At 30.7% G+C, this 9,615-nt stretch overlaps 1 pseudogene across 8 annotated transcripts; it reads right to left on the bottom strand.

Moving 5' to 3' along the window:
- Nucleotides 1–470: 470 nt before the first annotated feature.
- Nucleotides 471–3,536, bottom strand: LOC120073842 (putative E3 ubiquitin-protein ligase RHC1A pseudogene; annotated as a pseudogene). 8 transcript variants are annotated; one of them, XR_016528354.1, is made up of 3 exons: nucleotides 3,328–3,494; nucleotides 2,308–2,451; nucleotides 471–1,693 (listed from the first exon to the last, which is right to left on the bottom strand). The product of XR_016528354.1 is annotated as a putative E3 ubiquitin-protein ligase RHC1A pseudogene, transcript variant X2 (transcript). The 8 variants fall into 8 exon arrangements; XR_016528358.1 differs by having other exon boundaries at nucleotides 471–1,656; nucleotides 3,328–3,467; XR_016528359.1 differs by having other exon boundaries at nucleotides 471–1,653; nucleotides 3,328–3,467.
- Between the last annotated feature and the right edge of the window lie 6,079 nt (nucleotides 3,537–9,615).

The following is a 9,615-nucleotide window of genomic DNA, read 5'->3' as shown; positions in this document are numbered from 1 at the left end:
AAACAAAAAAAACTATTTAAGTTTTTATCCAATCATAAGAATTAAAATCTTAGGGACTAAGTTTATGGTTTAAACTATTTTTTCCTTCTAAATTCCATTGCATTTTTCACAATCAGAAATTTTAAAATATTTTTCCACTTCTTATTTTACAAAAGGAAACCGTGCATAAAATTAAACCAAATCAAACATACCAGAGTAATAATTAAGTATATAATAACATTTTTAAAAAATTGCAAATATAGTTAAATCTCCGTAATAAACCCTATTGCTATAGACTCCTATTAATGATATGATCTATCACTGATAGACCTCTTACTAATATATGATCTATCACTTATAGATTTTGAAAGTTGGATCTAAATTTTACTATATCTATCAAAATTCGTTTGGGCCTGATTGATATATTTGCAAGTACCCAAAACAACTATAACAATAACATAATTCTCTCTCTATATATATAAAGCAGTCTATAGATGAAAATAATTTTTTCCCATTTTATGCTAATTGATGTGTCGTCTTTTTGACTTGGAAGATGAAGGAAACAGCAGCAGCAGCAATAAGAAGCTACAAATTATAAGGTCATTTACATAGGAAAATTTGCACAAAAAATACAACAGCCTGTGTATCTTCTTTAAACAATGCTGGGGCCTCCAAAGTCTATAGAGACGATCTTCACCCCTTTATACCACAAACAAACAATCTTCAAGCTTCAATTCATGGTGAATTGGTGTATCGATATCCTGAATACCCCATCTGATGGTTCGTCGGTTCACTGCTCCCTGCTCCCCCATGGTTGGAGCTAGAACTAGATGACCGAAATGGCCACAGATAAGAGAATGGATTGCGTCTACCTGGATTGACCCGGGAGCCACTGCCGTTGTAGCTGTTGCTTCGGTTTTGACCATTGGTGTTATGTCCCCCACCTCCACCTCCACCTCCACCTCCACCTCCACCTCCTATTCCTTGTGGTGGCAGTTCCTGCCGGCAGACGGGGCAAGAGTTGTGCTGGACCAGCCATGGAACAATACAATCTGAGTGGTACATGTGATTACAGGGCATCTGCCTTGCTTCACACCCCAGTTCAAATTTTTCTTTACAAACTGGACAATGTGAATCTGAGCGAAGATGTCGTTGCGTGATATTAACTGTTGGCATTGCGTCGATTGATGATCTAGATGCTGGTGGAGGGCCCCGATGACCATTTGCTGATAGCTGTTCGAATAGCTCCTCCAGTCCAGGGCCTATAAAGTAGTCCCCACTATCGCCCCGTGTAATACCGATGCCAGGAGCCCCATTGAAGAGAGCTTCTAACCTGCTGTTTCTCAACGGTATTTGACCACCAAATATTAATAGAGGACCGAATCCCGGGCTACGCTCAAAAAGTGACTCCGATCTTCCCCTCATGTCATTTCTTTCAACTAAGCGTTGTCTCATAAAAGCAGAGAATGCTCCCAGACCATGATCACGATCTTCATCATGATCCAAACCAAAGAAATCAAATGGATTTCCAGGCACCATATCATCAAGTTCTTGGATAAATCCTCCATTGCAGCTGGGGCAAACTGCATCTCTACCATGGAGACGTACCGACCTTCTGCATCTATAACACCAATGGGTGTTCCGACCAGTTGACATCCTCTCTTCTCCTGCTCTCTACTAAAAAATATAAGCGGAATAACACCAAAACTTATCCCTGGAACTCCTCAAGAACCAAAATATATTATCTCAGCATAATGTCTTACTTTTGCAAAATATATTCACTAAATCAACTTCAATCGGTAGTTTAGATAAGAAGCACAGTAATCAAAAGCAACCGATACGACATCAAAAAGAATGAAAGAACCAAACCATATATTATAAGCCAAGCTGAAATGAAACAAACCATCAGTTTAGAATCCAAACACACCACTCAGATATAACCATCAACAAAATTTATCGTTTATGCATATATGACAACCAGAAAACCCAGAGATAAAACACTTCATATTCTTCATCTACCCTACTCTTGACTACCATCTGTAGTCTTGTTTTTTGGATTTTCAACTATCAATGAAAAGTTTGTTTCTTGTTAGAAAAAATATCTATCTGTTCCAGAAAACATAGCAGAAAAAGAATTAGGACAGCAAAAGCTTTCACAATAAATTTCAAAAGCACAAGAAAACAAACATCCACAAACATAACCCTATAGGTTATGCATACTTCTATCTTATTTTTTATATCTTAATGAAAAATTAGAAGATTGAGCTAAATCTCAAGGTAATCAATGAAACATTTACACAAGGACTTTGCTCCGATGAAATTGCGTACCTGCTAGCAGGCATACATACTGCTATGCTATGCATATTCATCTTCAGTCTAACTATCCTTGTTTAACTATGTAAAGATGGGGTATACTCTTCAGACAAAAAATACCCAAAATCTCATGACAAATCTCGTGCCTAAAATTTAACTCTGTTCACATAAAAATGCAAATAGATCAGTAAACCATAAAATGAGTCAATTTTTGAAGCTTCTTTTTTTTTTTTTTTATTTCTTAGTTAAAAAACAAGTGGGTTGGAGATTGAAACCTTCATTTGAACTATACTCAGTTGATAAATTGCAATGTCGAAAAAGTGGTACAACTTATACCTTCTAAAAACTATATTAAAAAATGACTCACGAATCATACCAAATTCATCCAACAGAACACCAAAAAAGTTAAACACATAAGCGTCCAAATCCCACCAAACTCAAAAACACACCAACAGTCACAAAAACATTCTACTCCAGCCACAACAATCACCATATAATTAGCCAAATTCTTCAAAGAAAAAAAAAAAAAAGAGGTCTCAACTTCAAATAGGCCACAGAAACCAATCAACCCAACTACAGAGTGGAAAAAAAAGAGGTCTCAACTTCAAATAGGCCACAGAAACCAATCACCATATTAATTTCTCCCCTAAATTGAGACTCATTTCACCAAATACAGAGCAAGAAAAGGAAAATTGAAACTATATTCCATAGTCCATACAAGCATACAATAACACAACATCAAAATTCTCGCTACTCACAACGAAAAGGCACAACCCAACTCAATATTTTCACTCCAAATAGGCCACAGAAAGCAATCAAAGACACCCAACAAAGATCCAAACAGAACCCATTTCAGTAAATTCCCCAAAAACCTCCAAGCAACAAAGATTGAAAACAACAAAGACCCCCCAACTCAAAACGAAAAAAGAGAAAGAAAAAGAGGGTAAAACTGTAACAGAGGCATTGAATGGAAGAATGAACTGCAGAAAAGGTAAGGGAAAAGGGAACCCTAGAAAATGAATTGCAGAACTTCACCTTTAGGAAGAGGAAAGAGAAAAGTGGATCCAGCCAATTTCCTTTTTCTCGAACTGAACAAACAGAGAGAAGAAGAAGAAGAAGAAGACAGACCGGATGGGTTAACCCAGGCTTTGGGCTACGAGGTCGAGAGAGGAGCGACGTGACCTTTTGTTTTCATTTCATTTTTTTTTTTTAATTTTATTTTATCCATTTATATTTTATTTTTCTCTCTCTCTATTTTAATTGTTTGTTTATTTTATTTTAATTGATTGAAATTTTAGTGGCGTATATTCTTTATGATTCTTTGGACTAAGAAACCCAATGAACAAGTTCTCTTTTTTTTCTTTTTGAAAAATGCAATGAACAAGTTTTAGCCTTTATGAAAAATGGGAAAAATTAAATTTAATATTATGTGAATCAAGTTGTATAATCTTAACCCTAATAATTTATAAATTGTACCTCAAATTTTGGATTAGTATATGATGACATTAAACTTTTATTCAACACTTTCATCATATAAATTTTTTTTCGATTTAACATCAATATGAAGGATGAAATGATATTTTTATTATATTAAAAAAATTCATTAAACATAAAAATAAACAATAGAAGGTCACCAATATGAATATAATATAAATAATAAATATTTTAATTTATTTTAAAACCATGAAATAATTATTTACTAATTTAAATAATTAATTTATTTGACTTTTTTTATACATATTGTAAAAATATCTACCAACGTCGACACTTAATCTATGTCATCTTTTTAAACTTTAGGCTAGTGTTACAACCTTAATCTTAAAATTTTAAAAAGTATTATAATTTTAACCTTCTAAGAGTTTCTTATTACAATTATCTTAAAAACGGGTTTCTCTATACATTTAATGAATTAAAAAAATATATGTTCGACATTAAAAAAAAATTTTAAAAATTATTTCAAATAGTAAAACTGTTGAAAATATTTACAAAATATAGCAAAATTTTAGAACTATCAATTAGACGTCGATAGACACTGATAGATTTCTATTAGTGATATTGATAGTATATTAGTGTCTATGAACGTTTATCATTGATAGTTCTAAAATTCTGTTATATCTTGTAAATATTTTAGTTTATTTTTCTATATTTAAAAACAACCCTTCTTTTTAGAATTTATGAAGTTTGGTAAAGGTATTCACTAGTTTAATTTTTGCTTTGATTGAAAGACGAATGTTTGTGCAAAAATTTATTCTATTAAAATGAGTGGGGAAGCGAAAATCGAATGGAAGGTAAAAATTGTAAAACTTATTTAAGTTTAATTTATAATCATTTTGTTTTGTTTTTTGTTTTTTGTTTTTTTAAAACTGAGCTTAAGTACTAATTTTCTATGAATTTTTTTGTTTTGTTATTCATTTTGTAGGATCTAATAACAATACTAGATGGAAAAATAGAGTTCATCTACCAATTTTAACTTTGAAATTCTAATTAATCTAAATGTGACAACCATACTTAAATTTTAATTTAAGAAAATAACATCAAGTAACCAATTCAAGTTAAAAGCTTATATCACAATTATGCAAAGCAACAAATCAATCCTAACATGCAAATAAAAATTAGAAAGAAATTAAGCACAAAAATAAAAGGAGTTTAAGGAAAAGAAGATGCTGAAGTTTATAGTGGTTCGACAATTTGCCTACCTACACGATCCTCTTTTTTCACCTAGGTTAAAGAGAAACTCATCATTTTTACTAGTTCAGGACTACACTAATTTATTTCTTTCACAACCTAAGATGTATTCACACCTTAATACAAAATCCAATGAAAATCTTAAAAAAATAAAAAATAAAAAGCGACCCTAAATAGGTAAATTTCACAGGTTTAGCTTTATAACACTTCAACAATTCTCTCTTATGGATCACACTTGTAAAAGTTATAGAGACTGGGAGAAATATGAACTTTTTAGCACTTGGAGGATGAACAATGGAGGAATGTGTTTGCTGAAAATTTCTCTCTCTTTTTTTTTTTTTTTTTTCAAGAAGGTGGTAGAAGAGTAAAGGTTGATGATTATAAAATTTGAAAGATTTAATCAACAATTGGATTTACAGTAAAAAGAAACGGATGATTGAGATCAAAATGGAGATAGAAGATAAAAAGAGAATAAATTTAGGAAAGAAAAAGATTGAGAATGAGATTTTGTGGTTTTTTTCGTTCATTCTCTTTGGAATTAAAAGTTTGGAATTGAAAATAAAGTTAAACTTTGAGAGAAATTGGAAATTAGAAAAAGTAGCACATTGAAAAAAAAAAGGCATATAGAGAAAACAATAAACATGGTGGAGATATTTTAGAGATATATGGTTAGTATTTCCACTATATTTCGACAGTATATCAACGATAATTTGTCAGTATATCCATAATTTTATTGAGATGCTAGAGATATATCCATAAAATAATATATCGCCGATGATATCAACTATAGATTGTGGATTTTAAAAAAAAACGATGTTATCCCCCCACATCTCTATTGATTACTCAATTTTATGAAATATTTGGGTGAAATGTCACAATATTTTTCATCTTGTGTTGTAGAGTTATAGCTAATTCTTATATTCAAGAAAAAACTCAAAATTTTAAATCTCAAAATTTGGATGAAATTTTACACCATGGTTGTGTCTAGTATATTACGAATATTAAAAAAAAGAAAAAAAAACAATAAACTTTTTAATTTTGTGTTTATAAATTGTTTATGAGATTTGTTTTTCAATGACTTGTTTGAGACTTAGCTAACAACATTGAAGATTCACATATTTACCAAACACGTTTAATAATCGAACATAAATCGTTAAGTATACAATGATTAGGAATTGTTTGATAATAAATTCAATTTTAGTGTTCCTTTCTTTTTCATTTTCGTTCAAAAACTTAAAATTGTTAATTAAATTTTAACATTAAAAATGAGTTGTTTCTAAATAAATGAAATTGAAATGACTTATTTACAAATATAACAAAATGTTACTATATATTCGTGATAGACCACAATAATCCGCAATAGACATTTAATAGTGTTGATTAGATGTCTATTGCAGTCTATTGCCCAATGATAGATGTCTATCATAGTCTATCATTGATAGACAGTATCATTTTGCTATACTTAAAAATATTTTGATATGTTTTACCATTTAAAACAATTATCCTTAAAATAAGTCTTTTAAAGTAGCTTCTTTTTAAAACAATAACAAAAAATCCATTTGATGTAATGTAGCCCTTCTCTCAACAAAAGATATGCTTATTGTTGGAGTTAATGTCCTAAATCGAGTATATCTTGCAGTTTGTAAAGACAAATTATATATCTAATAAAATAAGAGGTATTTTATTAATGTTTAGATTGCATTAAATCAATCCAATAAACTAAGATCCAATGTTATTTTATGAAACTTAAATATATATATGGAGACATATAGGTGGATCACGTTTAAGTGATAACCTAAAACGGTTTGTAGTAGATGGATAAGGTTGGATATCTTATTTTGGTGACACTACGAATACGACCTGCTTTGTAGATGTTACCGTTGTTGTAAAGTTTTACAAATGATCTAATCCTGATCGTTCATGTGGAGACATACCAGTAGGGGTATTCCATACAAAGAGTTTGTATAAGACCAGACCACGAGATGAATAATCTCTCTATATAACATCGTTGCTAGAAGAGATTTACGTTTCACTAGGATGACCGTAGGTGACTTGGCCTTAATCCTGAGTGAGTTGTGAACTCATGTCTATGAGGAAAATCGTTTGATTTGTATGGGTGAGAGTGACCTTGTTAGCTAACTCAATAAGCCTACCATTTTGGGGACTTGTCCGAGTAGAGAGCTAGAAACACAACTACATAAGATGAAATTCACTCCTTTCCCGACCTTAGGAAAAGTAGATAAATTACTCCCTTAATAGCTAATTTCGAGTCTTGAACATTGAGGCCTCAACCTCTCACTGGCCAGAGAGGTGTTAATTTATAGTTGGACTATAAACTATTTGTTCATTAAAGGGATCAGTGGATCAAATGGTTTACAATAATCCTAAGAAAGAAATGAGTTAAATGTAACTACAAGGTTAAAACATATTTTGACTCAGCTATAGCTATGAGCAACTTGTGAAGGGTCGATTGTCTGTTGATTGGTTATATCCATGGATACATAAATAAATCTACAATGCGAAGAGTGCAACTATCGGTGTTTAGTGGGGTGACCAACAATTGATGAAAATTGATTAATTTAATCAAAGAGTTTAATTAATTAATCTTATATCATTGGAGTTTCTAATCTGTAATTCCATAAGATTTTCTTGTTAGTATAAGAGGAATAGTTTGAATTGTTCAAATCAATTGCATATTAACGAGATTTATATAATATGGTTAATTATAGATGTGATCTATAATTAAGAGAGAAAAATATTTGAATAAGATTCAAATATTAAAGAGATGTATACATATAAATATGTGATAATTATATGTTGATTAATTTTATATTAAATATGATTTAATATAATCGTATAGTTAATTAATTAATGGTTAATTAATTAATTAATTAATTTTTGAGAAGTAGAGATAAATAAACATGTGATGTTTATTTATTAATTATATATATTAAATTGGATTTAATATATATGGTTATTTAATTATTTGACTAATTAATTAAATAAAATTTATTTAATTAAATTAGAACTAGAATAGGAATATGAAAGACTAGGAGAAAGGGCTCACCTCTTCTCTCTATAAATAGGTTTTCATGACCCATATTTGTGACATAGTTGAATTGAGAATTATGAATCTTAGTCTCCTACTACTTCTCTCAAATCCCTCTTCTTTTCCCTACTACTTCTTCTTCCTCTTCCAAGTCTCGGAGACCACACATCCATTCTTAGGATCCTAGAGAAAAACAAGGTTTTACTTACGATGGCATCCATTGAGCATTGAAGAGACGTTCCATAGGAGACACGGAAGGAATCGTGAAGAATTTGGGAATCTATAAAAGTAAGGTTTAGCTCTTCTCTCTTTTCTTCTCTTAAATGCATGCTAATCTTGATTGTTTATCCATTATGTTATTATTTTTATACCGTATTTTGTTTATGTAAAATCGAAAACAAAATTGCAATACGATCACACGCTTCTGCTTGGTATTCGATCCCTTCACTTACGTTGAACATCTCTTCCCCTAATACTTTTCTAACTTTATATTTGGTTCTCATAATTATTATAAATTCAATCTCTTTTCAAAACTTATTTTTATGAATGTCCAATTTTTTTAATATTTTCATATATAAGATTTAGTGGAATTTTCTAACAAAATACCCTTATCATGGGTGGCTGTAGAGAGAATATGTATTTGAATTTTTTTTTCCTATATTTATGAAGCACAATTAATGTTAGAGAGAGAAAAGATATTTATTATATATTATTAATTATTTGAGATTTTCTTTCCATTTTCTATCGAAAAGAGAAAATGCATTTAATATGATTTTACTAGTTTTACTTGTGGATTCATATTATTTTTAAATATACCTTTGAATATTGTATTAGATTTTTTCAAATGAAAAATGTTCTAACTAATATATGAAATATACTGATAAATATATATTTGATATGTACTCAAATATAACTTATTTCAAGACAACCTTTTAGTTTTCTTGGCGAATTCATGATTTTTTTTAATATACCTTAGAACATTGTATTATATATTTGCAAATATTCTAACCGCGCGTGTGCGCAAAAATCTCCCCATCTTCATCTTTGTCACCATTTGACTGTTTGCCATGTATCCCTCGTCAAGCTGAGTCGCACACTGTCTGAGTCTGCTGGTCGCCACAAATATTCTAGCTGAGTCGCACAATATTCAAGTCCACTGTTCATCTTCCAGTACCGTCTACATCCGAGTTTGCCTTTCATCGTCCTTCAAGTCTGCCATTCGTTGTCCACTATGGTCACCGGTGATCCGCTCGCTAGTGTGGTTGTCGGTGAGCTGTTGTGAAGGTGGAGAGAACGAGGGATAGATAGAATGAGTGGGGTTTGGAAATAAATGGATAAAATAGAAATTACACGTGAATCAAGAAAACTTTTGAATTTCCTTGTTGAAATACGTATAATTGATTATAAGTTGAGGACAAAAAGGTAACGAGCTGTAATATTTATGTAATTAAGAAGTTCATTTGGACATTCTGAAATAATAGAAAAGTTGAACATAAATATAATAATGTAGAGTCTTTATTAAAGTCTTATGCATTGTTATCACAATACTATATTTGTTTCAGTTCTTTCATGAAAACAACAATTTAGTT

Source organism: Benincasa hispida, chromosome 3 (genome assembly GCF_027475165.1).
Source record: "Benincasa hispida cultivar pf3 chromosome 3, pf3_genome.v1.1, whole genome shotgun sequence".
NCBI lineage: Eukaryota > Viridiplantae > Streptophyta > Magnoliopsida > Cucurbitales > Cucurbitaceae > Benincasa > Benincasa hispida.
The sequence above is the reverse complement of the archived record's forward strand: the minus strand, read 5'-3'. Positions and strand labels throughout refer to the sequence as shown.